The 24,750-nt window shown below is 44.2% G+C and overlaps 1 long non-coding RNA gene across 1 annotated transcript; it reads right to left on the bottom strand.

Moving 5' to 3' along the window:
• Positions 1-8,699: 8,699 nt before the first annotated feature.
• LOC139050944 (uncharacterized) lies at positions 8,700-19,065 on the bottom strand. The gene is made up of 5 exons (XR_011509158.1): positions 18,945-19,065; positions 17,275-17,301; positions 15,172-15,198; positions 11,998-12,024; positions 8,700-8,817 (listed from the first exon to the last, which is right to left on the bottom strand). It is a non-coding gene; the product is annotated as an uncharacterized lncRNA (long non-coding RNA).
• Between the last annotated feature and the right edge of the window lie 5,685 nt (positions 19,066-24,750).

Below are 24,750 nucleotides of genomic sequence, written 5' to 3'. Positions count from 1 at the left end.
TCACTAAGCGTAACAGGAACTTGTTTTTTTTTTGTTCACAGCTCTGCAATGCCCAGAAATATTCTACTGAAATTGCTATATCACAAGACGAAGCGCAATACTTCAGTGAAGAATCCACGCGGACCAATGGGCCTGTATCTTTTGTCGCTACCAGTCAATTTCCACAGAAGTACTTCGTATTATTTTCTCCGCATTATACCCCGTACCGCAGGACCTCAGTAACGTTCCACATTGGTAGGCTAATTATTCATACGACCTTTTTACGCAGTTATAACTCTTGCCGCTTAAGAGGTGCATTGGTACGCATAGCGGTATAAGGAGTTAGCAATCGTCTGGAAATGAGCAATCAAGAAAATCTGCAGGTTCCACGCGGTTGGTGTTTCGTCAGACAACCCTCTATCGGGAATTGCAATGCAGAAGCAGTGTTGTACTACATGCCATACACAAAGTTGTGCAATAGCAACTCACTGGTACTAACAGTAGCATCGAATTTGTTGCCATTATTCTCTTGGTTAGATTAAAGATAACCCTAGGCGTTTTTATGCCTCCTCGAAATTCATTGTTACATTTCGTCAATCACATGTACGATGAGCATCACGTTCTTGAATGAGGGTACAGTACTTTAGCCGAGTTTTTTTGGGGGGACATTTATTTACCTGATGTCACACGGAGTAAAGGGCCCTCTATTTAATCTATATATTCCCACTTGCTTCCCAATTCTAGGTTGCGTGCGCGCTTTTTTTACGCTGACGCAGCTTGTTGGAGAACCCCATAAATATACGAACTGTTTTCTCAACACCACTGATAACATGCATGCAGGGCATGCCGACCTTTTTCCATGCGAGGGTATTACTTGGCTTAATGCGCGACCCCACCGTCATCGCAACACAGTGTCAAAAGTCGTGCGAGAAAAAAAAATGGCACACATATACCGTCCCTTCATCCAACCTCAAAAATACGTAGTGGCCACCGTGAGTATTCCATGCTGAGCCCCAACAGCCGTGATACTTTTCCCTAGCTAAACGCACTAACCACTCCACAACCGCTGGAATGTTCCGCTCTTTGCAGCAGGTCATCATCATCATCAGCCTGTTTACGTCCACTGCAGGGCAAAGGCCTCTCCCATATTTCTCCAACAACCGCGGTCATGTACTAATTGTGGCCGTGGCGTCCCTGCAAATTTCTTAATCACAACCACCCACCTAACTTTCTACGTCTCCCTGCTACGCTTCCCTTCCCTTGGAATCCAGTCCGTAACCCTAATGACCATCTGACCATCGGTTATCCTGCCTCCTCATTACATGTCCTCGCCATGCCCATTTCCTTATCTTGATTTCAACTAAGATGTCATTACTCGCGTTTGTTCCCTCACCCAATCTACTCTTTTCTTCTCCCTTAAAATTACACCCATCATTCTTCTTTACATAGCTCATTGCGTCGTCTTCACTTTAAGTAGAACCCTTTTCGTAAGCCTCCAGGTTTCTGCCCCGTAGGTGAGTACTGGTGGGACACAGCTATAATACACGATTCTCTTGAGGGATAATGGCAACATGCTGTTCATGATCTGAGAATGCCTGCCAAACGCACCTGTGCCCATTCTTATTCTTCTGATTATTTCAGTCTCATGATCCCGATCCGCGGTCACTACCCGCCCTTAGTAAATGTATTCCCTTAACACTTCCAGTGCCTCGCTTCCCATCGTAAACTGCTGGTCTCTTCCGAGGCTGGTAAACATTACATTAGTTTTCTGCAGGTCAATTTTTAGACCCATCCTTCTGGTTTGCTCATGCATGCTCACTGACCTTCTGCCATCCTTCAGCAGGTCAGTGAGCATGCATTGCAATTAGTCCCTTGAGGTACTAAGCAAAGTAATATCATCAGCGAATTGCAAGTTACTAAGGTATTCTCCATTAACTATTATCCCCAATTTTTCCCAATCAAAGTCTCAGCATACTTTCTGTAAACACGATGTGAATAGCATATGAGAGATCGTATCTCCCTGCCTGGCGCCTTTCTTTATTGCGATTTTATTGCTTTCTTTACGAAGGACTATAATGGCTGTGGAGGGGCTATAGATATCGTTCTGTATTTTTGCATACGGCTCGTCTTCACCCTGATTGCGTAATGCCTCCATGACAGCTGAGGTTTCGACTGAATCAAACGCTTTCTTGTAATCAATGAAAGCTACATATGAATGTAGGTTATATTCCGCTCATTTCTCTATCCCCTGATTGTTTGTGTGAATATGGTCTATTGTTGAGTAACCTTTACGGAATCCGGCCTGGTCCTTTGGTTGACAGATGTCTAAGGTGTTCTGAATTCTATTTGCGATTACCTCAGTAAATACTTTGTAGGCAACGGAGAGGAATCTCATCGTTCCATATTTTTCATGTCTTTGGCGTCCACTTTCTTGTGAATTAGGATTAGGTTAGCGTACATACAAGATTCTGGTAGGCTCGAGGTCTTGAGGCATTGTATATACAGGGTGGCCAGTTTTTCTAGAACAATCTGTCCACCATCCTTCAACAAATCTGCCGTTACCTGATCGTTCCCAGCAGCCTTCACCCTTTGTATAGCCCCCAAGGCTTTCCTTACTTCTTCTGGCGTTACTTGTGGGATTTCAAATTCCTCTAGACCATTCTCACTTTCATTATCACCGTGCCTGCCACTGGTACTGTATAAATCGCTATAGATCTCCATAGCCAATTGAACTATCTCATCCGTATCAGTAATCATATTGCCGGCTTTGCCTCTTTAAGCATACATCTGACTTTTGCCTATTCCTAGTTTCTTCTTCACTGCTTTCAGGCTTGCTCCATTCCTGAGAGCAGGTTCAGTTCTATCCATATTATACTTACTTGTGTCAGCTGTCTTACGCTTGTTGAAGTTAGCTTGTTAGAAGTTAGCTTGTTGAAGAAGAATAGCTGCAGGGTTACAGCCTTTCAACCATTCGCATTTCTTGATCAGATCTTTCGTCTCCTGCGATAGCACTTACTGGAACCCTGTCTAACGGAGTTACCACCGACTTCTCTTGCAGAATCCTTAATGATACCCATAAGATTGTCGTCCATTGCTTCCACACTGAGGTCCTCTTCCTGAGTGAAAGCCGAGTACTTTCTCTGTAGCTTGATCCGGAATTCCTCTATTCGTCCTCTTGCGGCTAACTCATTGATCGGCTTCTTATGTATCAGTTTCTTCCGTTTCCTCCTCAAGTCTACGTTAATTCGAGTTCTTACCATCCTATGGTCTCTACAACGCACCTTGCCGAGCACGTCCACATCGTGCACGATGCCAGCGTTAGCGCAGATTATAAGGCATATTTCATTTCTAGTCTCACCATTCGGGCTTCTCCGCGTCCACTTTTGGCTATCCCGCTTGCGGAAGAAGGTATTCATTATCCGCATAATAATATGTTCTGCAAACTCTACTAATAACTCTCCCCTGCTATTCCTAGAGCCTATGCCATAATCCCCCACTTACTTGTCTCCAGCCCGCTTCTTGCCTACCCTTGCATTGAAGTCCCGTATCAGTATGGTGTATTTGTTTTGACTTCACCCATCGCCAATTCCACGTCTTCATAGAAGCTTTCGGCTTCCTGGTCATCATGAATGGTTGAAGGGGCGTAGACCTGTACGACTTTCATTGTGTACCGCTGATTAAGCTTCCCAACAAGACCTGCCACCTCTCGGTAATGCTTGAAAATAATGTGTCACCACCTATATCCTTATTAACTCGTAGTTCTCGTCTCTTCGCTAAGCTCCGGTAGCACAGGACGTTCCCGCATTTTAGCACTGTATATGATTGTTTCGGGCTCCTAACTTTACTGAGCCCTATTATATCCCTATTACTGCCCTATACTTCCTCCAACAGCACTGCTAGGCTCGCCTCAGTAGATAATGTTCTAGCGTTAAACGTTGCCAGGTTGAGATTTCGATGACGGCCTGTTCACACCTAGGTATCCTTAGCACCCGCTGCTACGTCACAAGACTGACCGCCACCGTGGTCCGCTGCTTCGCAGCCGCTGGGGACTGAGGGCAGAGGTTTTATTGTTGTACTCGTATAGGAGGTTGTGGCCAAATACTGCAACAGGGCGACCAATCCTGCTCTGGTGAGGGAGTGCGTCACCGGTTCTGGTCACCGGGATCAGGCCGCACTCCAGTCCTGTTTATGCAGTTTTATCAATACGCGGATTTTTGTTTATTCCGGTAGAAAACGGCGTGGCACCGGGATTCGAACCACGATCCTCTTGCATGCGAGGCGGATACTCTATCTCTACGGCACCACTGCATCGCCCACTTAAGCATACATTATACTAAACATTATGCGGGAACGAGATAAGAATGACACATAGTGAAGGGAAGAAAGGGTATTTAGTAAACACAAGCACTGTGCTTACTAATGGCTTTGCACTTCTGTAACTCAGGAAACTATACACGCGTTCGCTCAGTAAATCTGTTATTTTAGCAGTAGTGTGACATAAGAGCTTAACTTTTAGTGGGCAGATTGTTGCTCACATCATTTTCTCTGCCACTGTCCTGCCACATGCACATAGACATCCCACTTACAGGGTAATTAGATGGCAAAGCCAATTACCCAGCTTACATGATAATGTGAGTTGGGTAATCTTCCCGGAATAACAGCCACTGCTTAGCTTTTGAAACATTTGATCAGCTTCAATTTCTGGAAATTATACAAACGCCAGTATTCATTGTGCTAAAGTTAAGGCAGTAGGTACGAGCATTCTGTAAGATGCTTTTTCGCTCTCTACTTATTTATATTTTTCTTAAGCAATCGCGAGTCAAGCAAATAGGCAGTGTAGCAGGAGGGAGTCAGTGTCCAACTGCATTATTTTTCTCTTTATTTCTATATAGCATAAACCACAAAGGAAGCAGGTAGGTAGTTGAGGCTAGTGATGGTGTATCATTATATGAGCACGGAATTTCACACATTGGGCAAAATTGCCTGCTTCCTCTTGCTATAGGGTCTGGTTGTTACTGCAGTGTTGCTCACCAAATAAAATTGATTTCAACAGCGCCACTGAACACCTGCTTGGTACTTGTGTAATTTTAATATTGATTATCAACCAACAAGTTGTTATTCTACAGCACTCAAGAAATATTTCTGTTACTTTTGGTGCTTTTCCATGTATTTGGTCGGCACAGTGGGTAGTTTGCAATTCATTCTGCTTGGTGTTGTTCACGTAAGAAGATTCGCCAGGCAGTTAGTTATTTGGGCATTCTGCATTTGAAAATCAGCTGATAATTTGTAAGGCTGCAGACGAATGTGTAACACTGCACGTGTGCCTATGTTGTGAAGAGGTTCTCTCAGGAGAAAAATGCGAGTATTAATAAAAGGGCCTAAAATCACGATGAACAGATTTTCGTCAATAAAGCAAATAGGCACAGGCTAATTTCTATATATTCTCATCTACGAAGAACACCATTTTTAAGCATTTATAATAGGTGGCGGCTGAAGAATGTCTTATTTGTGTGGTATGCATCAGGGATTGCTGTTCTCATTTTATCATGGTGGCCGAAAATAGGTTAAGGATTTAATCCCACCTAAGGCCTCATCGCGTCAATGCGTGGCCAAGTCGGATGAGCATACTGGTCTTCCCAGCGAATTATGGAGATTCGTTGGCACACATTTATGCACTGACTAGTGTGCTATGTTTACATTTCACCACACATGGTAAGAATACAGAACACTGCGTGTGTCACACAATTCACAAATTTGGTGGTGTTACTCAGCAAACCTCGCTTGAGTGCTGGCTTCTCTCAATTCACTTTGGATTGTCGTGCATATGCTGTCCCCTTTATTTTTTTCGCTGGAAATACGTGTGCATAGTAGTCCACAAGTGAATCGAGAAAAGCTTGCAGGCACGAGAGATTTTATTGAAGGTACCACCTAATTTGTTTCGTGTTCGTCATTGGCACTGCAAGCTATGCCTTTGCTCATGTGTATATTTCGCCAAATGTACATGGGGCTGATGGCAATGTGCATCTGCATAGGGATCTGCAGAAGGAGTGCACTATAATTAACCCAATGGACAAGTATCCGTTCCAGTTAACGATACCCAGGCAGGAGTGGTGATGCGCGTCAGATTTAGATTATTCTTCTGTTTTGTTCCCCTACGTCGACCGATTCATCATCAAAATAGCTGAGGCATACCACTTCAACAAATCTGACACGTCTCCGCCAGCGCTGGTTATGATCGCATCACAAAGAGGAATACTCTCTGAATGACGTGGAATAGCAATCACTCCGTGCTTATTTATTCTATTCTTTAAGCAAGTGCACTTCATCATGTTTTTGCACATTTGCAGTGCAACTTGTGCCCTTCTTCTAAAAGAACGCTCGTGCAACAGGTGCACGAGCAGTGTAAATGTTATTTTCAATGGTTGCATCGAACGAAATGTTGAATTGATAGCTTTTGTGTCCGGTGGTCTTCCCCTATGTCACTTGTCTCATATGCAAAAGTTGAACATGTAGGTGCACCAACTTTCTCAATTAGTTGTCCGTCAATATTTACAAATTCGATATGTTGTTTTGAGCCAGAACGTTCTTGCCAATTATGTCACTTCCAGTCAGTATTGTACTACTTCCCTGGATTTTTATAAAGCATGCTAATATGTACTTTTACTCATTGCAGAAGTTACCGCCAGGTGCGATAAGAGAACTTGGACATCATGACCATAACAAAGGCACATGAACACAAGTATACGCAGGATATATTGTTGCTAGAGATCAGCAGAAGTGTTTATTAACAAAAAGAACCAGCAACCGGCATGGCGCAGAAACCTACAAAAAGACGCAGAAGGCGCAATCGTCACTCAAAATAATTTCAGTGCAACTCGAGATATGATTTTTCCTTGTCATGCAAGGGCAGTGAAGGAGCCCTCGCACATTTGCCAGTTTTGTTTCTAATACAAATGGTCGCAAATGTTCTTCTAGCTTGCTTGGGAAACTTGCATAGGAAGTGGGTCCCGCGAAAGTCAGGCTTCCATGAGCACCACCATCTCCAGTGATCTGTCAAATGTCCGCGCCCTTCATATGATTTACCGGCGGCGCGGTGGTCGCAAATTCTGTCAGTGACGCATCGGCCGGTTTGGCTGACATGCTTCCGGTATGAAAGTGGGATTCTGTACAGCGGAAATAGGCCGCACTCCTCGAAACTTGTACTGTGCTTTCTTTCATGCGAAGTTTAAACTAGGTTTCAGACACCAAAATAGATACATTAGGTTATTGACAGGAAGCCGCGATACTGAACCGAAAGTAGGGCTTTTTAACTTGTCTACAGATTAGACTGACTGAAAATACGAGTTTAAAGCCGCAGCAATAACATGAGGAGCATTAGTGGAAACATCGTTTATTCTGTAGGATTGAGAGGTTATTCATGACTATAAAAAATAACGCTAATTTGTGAGTAGAACTTTTCGGAGACCATTGTAAACAATGAGAGAAATTCATGTAAAATATAAGTCAAGGTGTCAAATTTGTCCGCCTTCAAAGCTCTGATGGGTAGTTTACAGGACTGCAATATCTATGCTAGCTGCAGAGTCGCGAATGTGTAAGCTTCGGGCTTGTGTTTATTTCAAGGTTACAAATTAAAAAAAAAATTTTTGAAACATCAAAAGCTAATGCAAAGTTCTGCTTCTGACATTCACTTTACACTAACGTCATCTTTCAAATGCACAATATTCCGCTAAAAACAGCCCACTGGTTGTCTCCAGCAAACGTTTCTGCGTTTTACATGTATTGGAATAGGCGACATCGGAGTTAGGCCCGTGCTAAAGCTGCCGCGCAGTTCTTCCGACGATTATCCTAGCCCTTCGACTTCGCAGCATTAGAAGATATGAAGGAAAAAAAAAAAAGTACCGTGGCAGGTTTTTGGGATGCCTCTGAAAAACCTGGAATCAATTACCGCTGCGTTTGTCTCGTCGCGTCTAATGGTTCTTTGAATGACAAGTAATTTCCAGCCGACCAGTTGCCACTCTTTATCAAAAACACTGATAACCCTCGGTGGGACATCTGTTGTGATGAAGTTGAATGCACAGGGATAGCTTTTATTCTTCCATTTTTCTTTCTTTGACGTCATCAAACATCACCGCGGGAAGTTTGAAATGTTCAACGTCACTACGCCACGTGATGCCACTCCCGCAAACTAAACCTTCGTGTCCAAAAAGCTGGATACGTTGACAAAGTGTGGTCGTCGGTATCACGGGTTCTCAAATTGGAAACAGCAGATCAACTGACTTGATCTAGCCCAAAAGGAGCCGTTATCTTAGCAAACCGCTGGTTTAAGACAGTACAAATATCAGTGTTCAAGACACCGACCGTTTGCTTGCTCCACCTCTCTTATCTGGCCAAACATGCGTTCCCTACAGCGGTGCACAGATCTCTGCTGCGAATGGGGCGTTCCCATATGTGGCACGCCCCCATCGCCTGCTCATTTGCCAGTGGATGACGTCGCCAACGTGCCCTGCTGATCTCGATAATGCTCTTTTGAGGAGGGGCAACTCGCAGCTGGAACGCCCACCTCATAGGCTCCTCGGATAGTGCCTGAAACTACCCGCATGCGCACCAACCAATGAGGTGTGTTGTTGCGCGTTCACCTTAACTTTAGCCAAATGAAGAATAAGAACTTGATCCAAATTTTCTAAGTGTCAAGTGCATCAAGAACACATGCATATAGAATGTTCTCAGTAGCGTTGGCAGTAATGGCAGGGACACCTTTATTGTTGCACCTCTTCCAAATATTGCATTTCACACGGTGCTGCTGCCTCTAGGCTGTTCGTTTTCTTGAAGCCTAGCCTGCTGCAGAATTGAAAAAGAAGACAGTACATTTCAACTCAAATAATGTCAATCTTCCGGGCGTCCCAGCTAACTTTAGCCAAAGTTAAAAGATATGCGACCCGCCGTGGTTGCTCAGTGGCTATGGTGTTAGACTGCTGAGTACGAGGTCGCGGGATCGAATCCCGGCCACGGCGGCAGCATTTCGATGGGGGCAAAATGCGAAAACTCTCGTGTACTTAGATTTAGGTGCACGCTAAAGAACCCCAGGTGGTCAAAATATCCGGAGTCCCCCACTACGGCGTGCTTCATAATGAGAAAGCGGTTTTGGCACGTAAAACCCCATATATTATTAAAAAGATATGCGAATTCCAAGTAGCCGGAAAGAACAAAAGTAATACTTGAAGTAGTAGTTCTGCGGATACTTGCAAGGTGGGGAGAAGTAATGAATAAAGGGAAAAACAGACAACCACCCGTTCGTAGCAATTGCTACTAAGGAAACCCATACGGGTTCCTCGAAAGAAAAGCTTCATAGTTGAAGAAAAATTTCTCCTGATCCGGGGCTCGTAACCGGGACCACCGCCTTTCCAGGGCAGCCGCTCTACCATCTGGCTAACCAGGCGGCTAGCAGATGGCAGGGCGAAGTCGAATTTGTCGACAACACGAAGCAAAGGCAAGAGTTTGCCTTCTCTCGACCTAGCGGGTTCTGCAGAAATACTACTTCAAACTCTTGCCTTTGGTTCATGTTGTCGACAAATTCGACTTCCCCTGCCATGTGCTAGCCGCCTGGTTAGCTCAGATGGTAGAGCGGCTGCCCCGGAAGGGCGGTGGTTCCGGGTTAAAGTCCCGGACAAGGACGAATTTTTCTTCAACTATGAGGCTTTTTTTTTTCGAGGAATGGGTTTCATTTGTAGCAATTGCTACGAACGGGTGGATGTCTGATTTTCCCTTTATTTAAACGTAATGCTATTTCCGTCGCTTAGAGACACTCAAACTTTTTTTTGATTCCGTAGAATTAGATAATTAGTCCTAATTTTTTTTTATTCGACTCAAATAATATAAGTAGGTGAAAAGTGTCAATGAAAGAACTGTAGCACGACATGAAAAACTCCCCATAGAGCTCTCTGTTGCTCAATACGTGCTACATAAGTGTGTTTTTCCGAGCGTGAAATAAGCCCGCGAACACATACCAAGTGGCTAGACCGGCCAGTCGCACGGTAATTTTTCGTGCATTTGCACGCAACTTTCACGCTCGGGAAAATCACTTTTATGTAGCAAGTACTGGGCGAACAGAAAGTGGTTTCGGAAGCTTTTCATGTCTCTCTGCAATTTTATCACTTACACTTTTCATCTAATAATAATATTGGAGAAATTCATTAATTATTGAAGACTAAATTTCTAATCAGATGTAATTAAAGAAATAATTTGAGTATCTCAAAGCGACGGCAAGCAACATTACTTTTCTTTTTACCAGATACGTGGTATTCACATAATTTTAGTCTGGTAAAGTTTGCTGGGACACCTGGCATACTTCTATATAGGGTGAGAGCAAAACAATCGCTTTAAAAGAGCAAACACTGCTGCTATAGAGCAATGAGGCACATGTATTGTTTTTTTAACGGTGTTTTAAAAGGACTGGTAAAGAATATCTTTATCGACGAAAAAGTACTTGAAAGGCTACATATAATTTTGTCGCCAACAAATGTCTACGAAATAATTGAAAATATCTGTTATAAATAAGGACGCATCCGCTATACCTTGCCAGTTTTGTTAATCGTATAGGATGCAAAAACAGATTTGGATTTTCTAATACGGGGTAATCTTGCAGAATGAACTGTCAGCGTGAATACATTTGAACGTTATTACCATGTAATGCTTGTGCGGAACAGAAACGAGCAACTCTTCCTCATACGACAACCTCTCACACACCAACACTTAAGATTTACGCTTTTAAAGAACATCACTCAAATGGGAAATCGAATAATCCGGCTTGAGCTCACTGCCGGTTTTCCAAATACATACCTTAAAGTGGAACGACCTCTATCGGGCCTAGAAGTAGTGAACATATCATGCATTCTAGGCCATGACAATACTAGCTTGCTTGTTTCTGACATTTCATGTAATATGGTTGTAACCTTTTATGTTTTGGAAGTAAATTCTCGCCTACCAAGCTTATCTTTGGCCATCTTGGTGCCTAATACACTACGCCAGTGAAGACATATTGAGGCAGCACATGGCGCAAGTTTAGAATTCCGAAATGGCTTTCATGTTAAAAAGGTACACCAAAATAGATGGTTTGTTTCTGTTTCGCAGTTTTTTAAGTCTCCTAGCTTACTTAGAGCGCAATTTCGACTGCCAGGACAACCATTCATCAGGCAACTGGTCAGCGGCCAGTAAATAAAGGCACCGCACCATTTCTTAAAGAAATAAAACTAAACATTATCTTTTTCTTAGTATTCCATTTTCCTCAGAAAGGTCTGCCAAAGCAACAGTGCTTTAGCCATATTATATAAAGGCTTCATGATGCCACTGGTCTATTCATCGTCAAAATCGGAAAAGTACGGGACATAGCAAGCGCAACAGTACGCGCCACCTAAAATATTCTATCATGCTTAGTACTTGCTTAGCGAAGCTAATTTTTCAGTTTAATTTTCCTAAAACAACGCCGTACTATGTGCATAATTTACACTGCATATGCTAATAATTTATACAAAGTTAAATAACAATGAACCCAGGTGTACCTAATATAGTCCGCTGGGTCTATGTGGTTTTCCTAGAAATGTATGCTTGTCTTTAAAGCTGATATGATCCTTCTCTCTTCAAGTATTTTGGAAAAGTATTTTTGCCTGAAAAAAACTGACAGTTGGTTCTAGGAACAGGGCCACTAGAAAACTTCAACCAACGTTGGCATTTGCTTTCCGCATTTCTTACATCAGTTCGTTTAGTTGGACTTTGAGGGCTTAGAACATTTCAGCAAGGTTGTGCGCGATCTGAGTTTGTTATAATCAACCACGCGCATAAGCTTTATACATTATTATTGTAAGTATCAGGTGAAGTTTGTATATTAACGGGTTTGTAATTTAAAACTCTTGCTATGTTATAGAGGAATGTACTGCGTATGTACTGAGTAAGCACTGGGTATGTTATAGACGAAAAATGCATGCTTTGTTTGTAAATATAAATGAATAATCTCAAAATTCATACCTGATTTTTCCAGTCCTTGCCCTCGCACTGAAAAAAAAAGTGAATGATTATCTCGTTTTGAAATAAGATTGTCATTATATTTACCGATAAGTCTAGAAGCAAATGCTTCGCTGTGATGCGTTGCACCCTAAACGTACAAGATGAGCATAGTAATAATACGAAGTAGTTCTACGTTGAAGAATTAAGTTGAAGGAAGCCCGTATGGAGAGAAATGCAGATAAATTCATTTTCAATGCGCCATACTATTAGGGGCTAGCACTCTCCGTTTCTTTGTAAACGTTTGGCACATTTCTTTAGTTATCCTTTACATTTGGTTATAATCCGTTAGCATAGGATACCAAATAATATTTCACTGTATGTTAAGGTATACAATTTTCCGTGTCGACATTGCGCTTGTAGTTTCTGTGAGTGTGTGGTTCATTAATTTTGTTTATGTGGTAATACCTTCGTGACTATTGATATATCTATTTATTTCGTTAAAAGAAGCGGTGAAGCCAGGGCACAGCCCCATAGAACGATGTGAACATAGGTGTCATTTCCGGTTGAGTGCTTTGATAATTAACCATAGAACGAAACAAGAAGTTGCACTTTCGCCCGAGAGGAGAAGCATCGATTGTGAAAGCAATTTACTAGACGCAGATACGAATTTAGGATAGTACATTTATCGGCGGAGAAATTTGTAAACACTCGCTTACTAACTAAATTACCAAGCACGGTGTCACGCACGCACACAGCATCAGCAGCAGCGAGCGAATGGACCTTCATGCATCTCTCGCTCTAACGCGAACGAAACGTCAAAAGCACAGCCTATACGAAGCTACCGGCACCAAGCGCACTCTCCAAGCATCGCCGATCGCTCTGAAGATGAGACCCGTGCTGGCGCAGCCCTTGGCCACATCGCAGAGCGCTTTAAAAATGCGCTACCCACATGACCGCACCATAACCAGCAGCCACCGGAGAAGAACGCAGCACCTCCCTCGCCACACCCCCCTGTCCCACGAGCTATAGAAGCGGGCGCGCTACCGCCTCGCCTTCCTAACTCGCGCCCCCAAGATTGAGACGCGTTGGCGGGCTCATCCTCGCGCGCTTGCACTCGTAGATAAAGCATGCGGCACGCGGTGACACTTTTATCGCCCTTGTACTTTATACAGAACCTCACGGCGACGGCATAGGCACAAATGCGCCTAGAATGTCTGCACAAATTCTACCGCAACAAAAACTTTATTATTCCTAATGTGCATGCAGAGCACTCGAGCGAGTAGTAAACGAGACGAATGAGTATGTACATCCAACCGTGCCATACGGTGGTACTGCATATCGTCGAATCTGTTCAGTCCATACGCTGCTGTAATCCGCACCATGAAGGATAAATTCTGATACCACTCGGGTAGTCACTGCTTGCTCCAACTACACATTCCGCTTCGGCTTTTCCACGCCGATGAAGAGCAAAATAGACGAGCGTCTGAGTAAAGCAAACCCTGATTTCGTAAGGTGCCTAAATTTATTCTCGACGTCGCAATGTTCTTTGCCTCTGGGCAAAAGTTTTCTTGCAGCTGTGCACCGAACGCTGCCTTCGCCCTGTACTCATTAGCTTTCACTTAGGCTATTTGGTTCAAACCGAGCTCTGGAAAAAAAGAAAATCGGGGCAGGATGTTCGTCTTTTCCTTTTTTTTCTGGTTGATGCCTAAACCTTCGTACACTTTTATGACGATAAACATTTGAAATAGTGATATTGAGACTAATTAGGCCACTTGTAGAAACGTCTATGCGCCTTCTTTCTGCTGGAGATCACTGGAGCCAGAATATAGCTGTATGATTAAATCATTCATTTTTAACGCTGTCTATGTAACTTAGACACAGAGCAAGAATTGAGGGCTACACAAGTTTAATAACTTCGACCATGATGTGACCGCGCCGTCGAAAGAGTCTTGACTTCAACGGACAAGCCTATACTGATCGCACGCAAGAAGAGTTGGAAGTGCAGGCGAGGCACTTATTGTAACATTACGGATACAAAAATTGGAGGACGCTTAAGCTTCGCCTTCAAGAGTGCGACGCGACAGCGTTGCCGTCAACCCGCCAAGGGGTATAAGACAATGCGCTACGGCACAGCAATCACTTACGATGCGCCCCGCATCGGACTTAGCGCCCACCTATCACGCGGTGAGCGTCGAGCAACGCAGCGTTCGGCGCGCCAACGAAACGTGCGCCTGAGCGAACGAAACGAACCAAAGAACTCGGTGTCTCGGAGGGGAAACGATCTACGCCAGCCAAACGTCGTGATCGGCACGGGCAGAGAGATAGATAGTAATCTAAAGCGGGAGCACGGCGAAGCGTCGTCAGGGGAGAGGGAGTCCCGCGACGCGCCTGGCAGCGGTCCCAATGCGCGCGCGGCGCGCCTCCTGTCGGGGCAGCGCCGTACATTGAGAGGAGGGGGTCTTCTGTGTTTGCCGCAAGATGGCTCTGCGTGTGCGGAAAGCGCAGAAGAAATGCAGCGGAAACGCACTTCGCAACTCGTGTAATTGTGACTTCTGTACGTTACATGTTCGTAATTACCGATATACACCGCAGTATAACTTTCCACGGCTCGTTTCGAAGGCAACACCGCATTCACTAGAGGCGCGTTTGCACCGCTTGGAAGCATCGAACTCGTGGCTGAGTGGTAGCGTCTCCGTCTCACACTCCGGAGACCCGGGTTCGATTCCCACCGGGCCAATCTTGGAATTTGCTTTTTATTTATGAAGCGCCTGCCGTGATTTATCGCTCACGGTCAACGCCGCCGACGCCGACACCCGACGCCGACGACACCGGCTTTTCTGCGACACGAGCTCCTTAACGCTATCGCGTTAAAAGTGTTGATAGGAGTAACGTCAGTGAGCTATGGTGTTGTGCTGATGAGCACGAGGCGGCAGGATTGAATCCGGGCTGGTGCGGCCTCATTTCGGTGGGGGGCGAAATGCGAAAACGCCCGTTTACTTAGATTTATGTGCACGTCAAACAATCCCATGGGGTCAAAATTTCCGCAGTCCTCCGCTTCGACGTGCCTCATAACCAGAAAATGGTTTTGCCACATAAAACCCCATATTAAAAAAACTTTAGGAAGTTTGAGAGTACACTGTTATTTTGAAAGCGAAAAAAATGCGTATTGAAGATAACGGAAATTTTCAAGCTTACCTGTCAATGGAAGATTCCCAAATTTTGCTGCAAATACCGGAAAAGACAATGCGGTAATTTTCCTCGGCAAAATATGTCGCTCATCGTATTTTTCGTCTTTTCATAAGGAAATTCTGCACTACTAAACTAGGTGAGTGAGGTTTCAGAAGCCGTATATAATCAACAAACAGATGCAGAAATTAAGAAAAAAGGGAGCTCACAGAAACACAGAGGCTTCCGTACTAACCGTGGTCAAAGAAAAAAAGTGAAGCAGGAGGAAGCTTGCGACAATCAGACATGTAGCCAGTAACTTCCACACACCAGCGTATGTACGCACAGCTCGATCTCCCCAACCTTAATAAGAAAATCAGTGTAAAATAAGCTGCTGTGCCGGTAACTGCAAAGTTGCCGCTTAGATCGCTGATACGTTGTTCGGGTACACCGATTTGAGGTTTCCGCAAAAATTTATAGTGCAATACACATAGCGGAGTAAAGATTTTGTACTTCTTTATCCTGTTTAATGTCCTAATGACTTCTCAAAGCCAATACAACTAACTACTGAATATTTTTGTAAGGTGATCATATTGCTACACTGAGAGACATGATATTTCAGCGCAAAAGTGCTCGGAAAGATCCATTGACAGCTACAAACAGAGGTGAAAGAAAGACGGCGCTATCCTCACAACTGTCTTTCCTTTTAGGTGAAATGCTCGCTACCTATCTAACTCACACGCACTCTCGACACCAGGGCGCGGGAAAGAGCAAATGACAAGCCATCTTGTTTGAGACAAACGCACAAATTGAATTTGCGTATCATTTAATAAAATAGATGTTTGACTCGCACAAGCTTGACCACTGATATGAATATGATAAAGCAGTTGCCGCGCGGTTTTATATCTTCTGCTACTCAGGATCGTCACCAAAGAAAAATGTGGATCACAGCAGCAACACCTGCTATGCGCAAGAGGATGTCTGGTCATACTCTTTCTTTAAATATTCGCATGATCTGTCATCCAATAGGTCACACTACGGCCGGTCTGTCCGGTGCATTATAAGTCTCAATTAGCGGTACCGGGTATACCACTCTCACGCAGGGGTGCACACAGCGTTTTGCGCACTTACAGTTACACGTTTGCGCAGTGAATCCAGTGATTCGAGGGCATAGGGAAGATGGTTTCTTCGGAGCGGAAAACGCAACAGGTAACCCCTAGATTTTTGACGCCTTCCTGTGGTTGTTTTTCACCTTGTAACATAGCACCACCTTCGGCTTTTTTCGGCAACCCTGCTTGTACCTACAAGCCCACCTTGACATTATGCCTCATAAGGAAGGTTTCCGCAACAGGGGTGATAGCCGAACGAGGTGTGAATCTTTCTTTTGGACGTTTTCGCGCTGCAATGTCGTGTGCTTCAGCAAGTACCAACTTGCCCAAGAAAAGGGTGTTGACGATTCTATTGAGAAAAGTATCTGTTTTATGTTACACCGGTGAGCGCTTTCCACCGGATAACGAATTTTAAACGTTATTGCTCAGTGCAAGACGCGCCTCCATGATATGGAACCTACTCGGGTGCTATCGTTGATTTTGTCTGTCGTCTACGCTGTAGCCAAACATAAGTAATCTGATTCCATGTGCGACATGTATTGCGCAGTAGCTTCTGGAAAGCACTCGAGTACGAGCGATTATCCTACAACTTTCGAAGAGGAATGCATTGAAGCTTAAGCGCCTAACCCACAGATCAGATTTTCCACGATCGTTGACTTTGCTCGCCGCTATCGAATTGCTGGAGAGTTACTTGTATTTCAGGGCACAAGTTCGCCCAACAAAGAGCCAAACTTGTAACACAGTTACGGCACTGCGTCAAGCATCACCGACACTAGAGCCTGAGTAGTACACTACACAAACCTGAACCACTCTCACATATCTGTTTGGCTACTACGCAGGTTTTGGGGAAGTTATTGCTAGAAAAAAAATTCAAACTACCATCCTAGCTACGTAAATCTTTCCCATTACACAACACGTAGAAATGAATCTCGATGTTTATAAAGTGCCGGTTAGAAAATTTTGTTATGCAGTAGAAATTTAATACACCTCGTCTTTGTGTAAATGACATTCTTAAAACACTCACGTATCGTATGAATGGTCCCCGGAGGCACTGAAAATGAAACGGAAAAAAATACACTCATTTCGTCATCAAGGAGAAGAAAAGAGATTAACCGAGTGGCCAATATTTTTATAATTTCATAAGAAGTCAACAAACAAGGACACCAAGGTAAACACAGGGAAAAATACTTGTGGTTAGTAATTCAATTAAAGAAATAATAAATAATGGAAGTGAAAGTGGATGAAAAAACACGCCGGAGGTGGGGAACGATCGCACGTCTACACATTATGCGTCCGATGCTCTACCAATTGAGCTATCGGGGTGGCGTCTTACCGTCCACTTTCTTGGGTATCTATGCTTCATACATGAACCTTGGGAGTGTTAGCCAGCGCCACCACTCACAAACTCTGGCGGCGGATCTGGAGCATCCTTTGTGCCGCAATTTTCACGAGTACATGATTTTCTTGGGTGAAGGCAACAGGTCAATAAACCCGCCGTGTTACCTGAAGGCATCAACGTTGACGGGTTCAGGACCCTCGTTATGCGATGGACGAAATGAAAGGGGGTTAACCGAGGGGCCTGCTACAGAAAGCAAACAGGCCTGTTACAGGCCTGTTACAGGAATGTTACAGGAAACAAACAAACAAAGAGACCAAGGAGGACACACAGGAAATAATTGTGCCTTGTAACTGATATAAGAAACGACCAATTGACGGAAATGAAAGTGGATGAAGAAACCATTTGCCGCTGGTGGGGAACGACCCCCCGTCTTTCGCATTACGCGTGCGGTGCCCTTCCGATTGAGGTACCGGCGGCACCGTTTTCCAAATAACTTTCCGGGGTATTTACGTGTTACTACGAGACCTATCAATGTGAGTTTTAGGCATCGCCACGACTCAAAAAGCTTGGTGGCGGACGCAGAACATTCTCTCTGCCGCAGGCGTCCCGAGTACGTGATCTTTTTGGGTGAAGACAACTGGTCAATAAACCCGCGCGTCCTACCTGAAGGCGGTAATGTTGCCGGGTTCGGGACATTCAGCACAATGCGTTGGTGGGCTAGTTGGTGCGAATACATGAATACTTTGTTTAGCGCAAAACAAAAGGACACAAGAAGGACGACCTGGGCAAAGCGCTACTCTCGATGGACGTCATTTTTGTGCGTCACTCCTTTATAGACAGCTGAAACTAGAGGAACATGCGCAGTGAGCACCATGTGGAGGAACCACCAAAACCCATGTTTCGAGATACCACGATTTTGAAAAAGAGCCGTGACACCACCACCCGAGAGTTATCGCAAGCATTCTTCCTTCAGTCATTGGGGTCACAGTGCATTAGTGTGCCTTCCTTAACCTCGTACGGAGCCGAATATAATTTTTTGTATGCTGTCGCATGAGTGCGCTCTTGTGATCGCATGTTGGCGTTTTCACCACATGGTGCTCTCTGCCCATGTTCCCCTAGTTTCAGCTTTCTATAAAGGAGTGACGCAATAAAATGATGTCCGTTGAGAGTAGAGCCTTGTCCTGGTCGTCTTTCTTGTGTCGGTTGTTTTGCGCTAAACAATGTATTCGGTACCCTCGTTAGGAAAATAATGAGATGAAAAGCAGCTATCCGGGGGCCCCGATTTTTCGGGCCCCTTGGCTAACCCTTTTTTTTTTTGCACAACAAAAATGATAGCGTAGGGAAATTCTACATACGTGTAGCAGCATCACTTCCTGGGGTGCAGGACACCGAGAGCAGCAACAAACAAAGCAGTGACATTTGAACGATGCACGCCATGGCTGCAGTGACATTCAGCTGTTTCCGCATCTTTATATATGCTGTGCTATGTATCCGCATACATAGAGGTGGTCCGATCAGATGGCTGAGAATATGTTTGTTTGAGGCTTGAAATACTCCTTAAATTCTCGTTAAATGAGTGGCTAAGACTTCACCACGAAATTCGCGACAATAGTGGGATTCCTGTCTATACTCGTCCCACGCTCTGCACCTGCAACAATAAAGAATTCATTGTTCTCTAAACAGCCAAAAAAAAGCAGAAATGTAAGTCAGTTGATGGACCCGTATTGACAACAGCGACCTATTATTAAATGTACATCAAGATGAATGCTGGAAAGAACACCATTGTGCTCCTTCTGGCTTTTAAAAAAGGAACCTAAAAGGAAAGTAGTGTGTGTGTTAATAGGAGAACATCTCATCCTTCCAGCATGTTGGTGTCTTGAGAGCGACAATTTTGTTATTTCATTTCCTTTCCAATCATTTGGAAGTGTTTTGTGGAAAATCATATGCGAGGTTCTGTACAAGTGCTTCACTAAGCGTAACAGGAACCTGCTTTTTTTGTTCTTCACAGCTCTGCAATGCAGAGAAATATTCTACTGCAATTGCTATATCACTATACGAAGCGCAATACTTCAGCGAGGAATTCACGCGAGCCAACGGACCTGTATCTTTTGTCGCTTCCAGTAAATTTCCACACAAGCACTTCGTAATATTTTCTCCGTATTAAAACCCGTGCTGCAGGACCTCAGTAACCTTCCGCATTGGTAGGCTAATTATTCATACGACCTTTTTACGAATTTATCACTCTTGCCGCTTAAGAGGTGCATTGGTACGCATAGCGCTATAAGGAGTTAGCAATCGTCTGAAAATGAGCAATCAAGAAAATCTGCATGTTCCGCGCGGTTGGTGTTTCGTCACACATCCCTCTATCGGGAGTTTCAATGCAGAAGCAGTGTTGTACTACATGCCGTACTCAAACTTTTGCAACAGCAACTCACTGATACTAACAGCAGGATCGAATTTGTTGCCATTATTCTCTTGGTTAGGTTAAAGATAACTCTAGGCGCTTTTATGCCTCCTCGAAATTCATTGTTACATTTCGTAAATGACATGTACGATGAGCATGACGTTCTTGAACTACGGTGCAGTTCTTTAGCCGAGTTCTTTTGGGGGGACATTTATTTACCTGGTGGCACATGGAGTAAAGCGCCATGTATTTAATCTATGCATTCCCAATTGCTTCCCCATTCCAGGTTGCGTGCGCGCTTTTTTTACGCTGACGCAGCTTGTTGGAGAAGGCCATAAATATACGAACTGTTTCTCAACACCACTGATAACGTGCATACAGGGCATGCCACCTTTTTCCATGCGAGGGTATTACTTGGCTCAATGCGCGACCCCGCCGTCATCGCAACACAGTGTCAAAAGTCGTGCGAGAAAAAAATGGCACACATATACCGTCACTTCATCCAACCTCAAAAATACGTAGTGGCCACCGTGAGTACTCCATGCTCAGCCCCACCAGCCGTGATACTTCTCCCTAGCTCAACGCGCTAACCACTGCACAACCGCTGCAATGCACCGCTCTTTGCAGCAGGCCATCATCATAATCAGCTTGGTTAGGCCCACTGCAGGGCAAAGGCCTCTCCCATATTTCTCCAACAACCTCGGTCATTTACTAATTGTGGCCATGGCGTCCCTGCAAATTTCTTAATCACAACCACCCACCTAACTTTCTGCCGCCCCCTGCCACGCTTCCCTTCCCTTGGAATCCAGTCCGTAACCCTAATGACTATCGGTTAACCTGCCTCCTCATTACATGTCCTCCCCATGCCCATTTTCTTATCTTGATTTCAACTAAGATATCATTACCTCGCGTTTGTTCCCTCAACCAATCTGCTCTTTTCTTTTCCCTTAACGTCACACCCGTCATTCCTTTTTCCTAGCTCATTGCGCCGTCTTCAATTTAAGCAGAACCCTTTTCGTCAGCCTCCAGGTTTCTGCCCCATAGGTGAGTACTGGTGAGAGACAGCTATAATAGACCCTAATTTCGAGGGACAATGGCAACCTGCTGTTCATGATCTGAGAATGCCTGCCAAACGCACCCCAGCCCATTCTTATTCTTCTGATTATTTCAGTCTCATGACCCCAATCCGCGGTCACTACTCACCCTTAGTAAAGGTATTCTCTTACCACTTCCAGTGCTACGCTTCCTATCGTAAACTGCTGTTCCCTTCCGAGACTGTTAAACATTACTTTAGTTGTCTGCAGATGGATTCTTTAGTCCCACCCTTCTGCTTTGCCTCTCCAGGTCAGTGAGCATGCATTGCGATTAGTGCCTTCAGGTACTAAGCAAGGTAATATGATCAGCCAATTGCAAGTTACTAAGGTATTCGCCATTAACTCTTATCCCCAATTTTTCCCAATCAAGATCTCAGCATACTTCCTGTAAACACGATGTGAATAGCATATGAGAGATCGTGTCTCCCTACCTGGCGCCTTTCTTTATTGGGATTTTGTTTCTTTCTTTATGAAGGACTATAATGGCTGTGGAGGGGCTATAGATATCGTTCTGTATTTTTCCATACGGCTCGTCTTCACCCTGATTTCGTAATGCCTCCATGACTGCTGAGGTTTCGAATGAATCAAACGCTTTCTCGTAATCAATGAAAGCTACATATGAATATAGGTTGTATTACGCTCATTTCTCTATCACCTGATTGTTAGTGTGAATATGGTCTATTGTTGAGTAACCTTTACGGAATCCGGCCTGGTCCTTTGGTTGACAGATGTCTAGGGTGTTCCGAATTCTATTTGCGATTACCTCAGTAAATACTTTGTAGGCAACGGAGAGGAATCTGATCGTTCCATATTTTTCATGTCTTTGGCGTCCGCTTTCTTGTGGATTAGGATTATGTTAGCGTTCGTCCAAGATTCTGGTAGGCTCGAGGTCTTGAGGCATTGCAATACAGGGTGGCCACTTTTTCTAGAACAATCTGTCCACCACCCTTCAACAAATCTGCTGTTACCTGATCGTCCCCAGCTGCCTTCCCTCATTGCATAGACCCCAAGACTTTGTTTACTTCTTCTGGCGTTACTTATGGGATTTCAAATTTCTCTAGACCATTCTCACTTTCATTATCACCGTGCCTGCCACTGGTACTGTATTAATCGCTTTAGAACTCCACAGCCAATTGAACTATCTCATCCGTATCAGTAATCATATTGCCGGCTTTCCCTCTTTAAGCATGCATCTGATTTTTGCCTATTCCTAGTTTCTGCTTTACTGCTTTCAGGCTTGCTCCATTCCTGAGAGCATGTTCAATTCTATTCATATTATACTTACTTGTGTCAGCTGTCTTACGCTTGTTGAATAACTTGGAGAATTCTGCCAGTTCTAGCAGTAGGGTTACAGCCTTTCATACATTCGCATTTTTTGATCAGATCTTTCGTCTCCTGCGATAGCGCTTACTGGCATCCTGTCTAACGCAGTTAACACCGACTTCTCTTGCACACTCCTTAATGATCCCCATAAGATTGTCGTTCATTGCTTGCACACTAAGGTCCTCTGCCTGAGTTAAAGCCGAGTACCTTTTCTGTAACTTGATCCGGAATTCCTCTATTTTTCCTCTTACCGCTAACTCATTGATCGGCTTCTTATCTACCAGTTTCTTCCGTTCCCTCCTCAAGTCTAGGGTAATTCGAGTTCTTAGCATGTTATGGTCTCTACAGCGCACCTTGCTGAGCACATACACATCGTGCACGATGCCAGCGTTAGCGCAAATTATAAGGCATATTTCATTTCTAGTTTCATCATATGGGCTTCCCCGCGTCCACTTTTGGCTATCCCGCATGCGGAAGAAGGTATTCATTAATCGCATATTATTATGTTCTGCAAACTCTACTAATAAGTCTCCCTTGCTATTCCTATAGCCTATGCCATATTCCCCCACTTACTTGTCTCCATTCCGCTTCTTGCCTACCATTGCTTTGAAGTCCCCTATCAGTATAGTGTAACTTGTTTTGACTTCACCCATCGCCGATTCCACGTCTTCATAGAAGCTTTCGGCTCCCTGGTCATCATGAATGGTTGAAGGGGCGTAGACCTGTACGACTTTCAATGTGTACCGCTTGTTAAGCTTCCCAACAAGACCTTCCACCTCTCGGTAATGCTTGAAAATTTTATGTCACCACCTGTATCCTTATTAACTCGTAGTTCTCATCTCTTCGGTAAGCTCCGGTAGCACAGGACGTTCCCGCATTTTACCACTGTATATGATTCTTTTGTACTCCTAACTTTACTGAGCCCTATTATATCCCTATTACTGCCCTATAATTCCTCCATCAGCACTGCTAGGGTCGCCTCACTAGATAATGTTCTAGCGTTAAACGTTGCCAGGTTGAGATTTCGATGGCGGCCTGTTCACACCTAGGTATCCTTAGCGCCCGCTGCTGCGTCACAGGACTGACCACCGCCGTGGTCCGTTGCTTCGCTGCCGCTGGGGACTGAGGGCCGAGGTTTGATTGTTGTACTCATATAGGAGGTTGTGGCAAAATACTGCAACAGGGTGGCCAACCCTGCTCTGGTGAGGGAGTGCGTCACCCGTTCTGGTCACCGTAATCTGGCCGCACTCCAGTCCTGTTTATGCAGTTTTATCAATACGCGGATTTTTATTTAATCCGGTGGGAAACGGCGCGGCACCGGGATTCAAACCACGATCCTCTTGCATGCGAGGCGGATACTCTATCTCTATGGCACCGCTACATCGCTTACTTATGCATACCTTATACTAAACATTATGTGGGAACGAGATAAGAATGACACATAGTGAAGGGAAGAAAAGGTATTTAGTAAACACAAGCACTGTGCTTAGTAATGGCTTGGCACTTCCGTAACTCAGGAAACTATACACGCGTTCGCTCAGTAAATCTGTTTTTTAGCAGTAGTGTGGCATAGGAGCTTAAGTTTTAGTGGGCAGATTGTTGATCACGTCATTTTCTCTGCCACTGTCCTGCCGAATGCACATAAACATCCCACTTACAGGATAAATAGGTGGCAAAGCCAATTACCCAACGCACATGATACGCACACGCATGTGAAATCATATAGTTTCAGCACACGCGGAAATGATTTTTTGCTTCATGACATACAAACTGCAGTTGATAGAGGAATTACAGTTTGCATACTGATATAAATACTTGAACGGAATAACTGTGAATGGCATGACCTACACTACTTCTAAATGCATGTTGAAACAATGCAATGAGTGCTGTTGAATAATCTCTCAAAATATCTTCTGAACTCGAAAAGAGAACAGTGCACAGATGAAATCTTTTACTTGGAACACATGAAATTAGGAAATCCTATACACTACCTCCAATGAGCAGACAGTCATATTTTGATCTAAAATGGTAGGTCCTCAGCACTCCGAACACGCTGAGATTTTGGCACATCATCGCGGGAGTCACCTACTGTACCATATTTAGATAATTTTGCTTCTCATATTGATGTCTATAGCTGTATTGCTATGATCTTGTAAACTTACCACTGAAGTCAATTTTCAAAGAATAAAAAGCCCTATTTTTTCCAAACCACTTCACACATTTCACTATTAAGCAAGAGCATCTTTAAACGGTTTCTCATTTATTAAGGTGAACAACACTCAAAATAATTGAATGCAACCTTAGGTAAGCGCATTGTGGATTCTTTTGCAGATGCAGCTA

The sequence above is a fragment of the Dermacentor albipictus genome, chromosome 10 (genome assembly GCF_038994185.2).
Source record: "Dermacentor albipictus isolate Rhodes 1998 colony chromosome 10, USDA_Dalb.pri_finalv2, whole genome shotgun sequence".
NCBI lineage: Eukaryota > Metazoa > Arthropoda > Arachnida > Ixodida > Ixodidae > Dermacentor > Dermacentor albipictus.
Note: the sequence above shows the minus strand (reverse complement) of the source record. Positions and strands in the feature narration are given on the sequence as shown.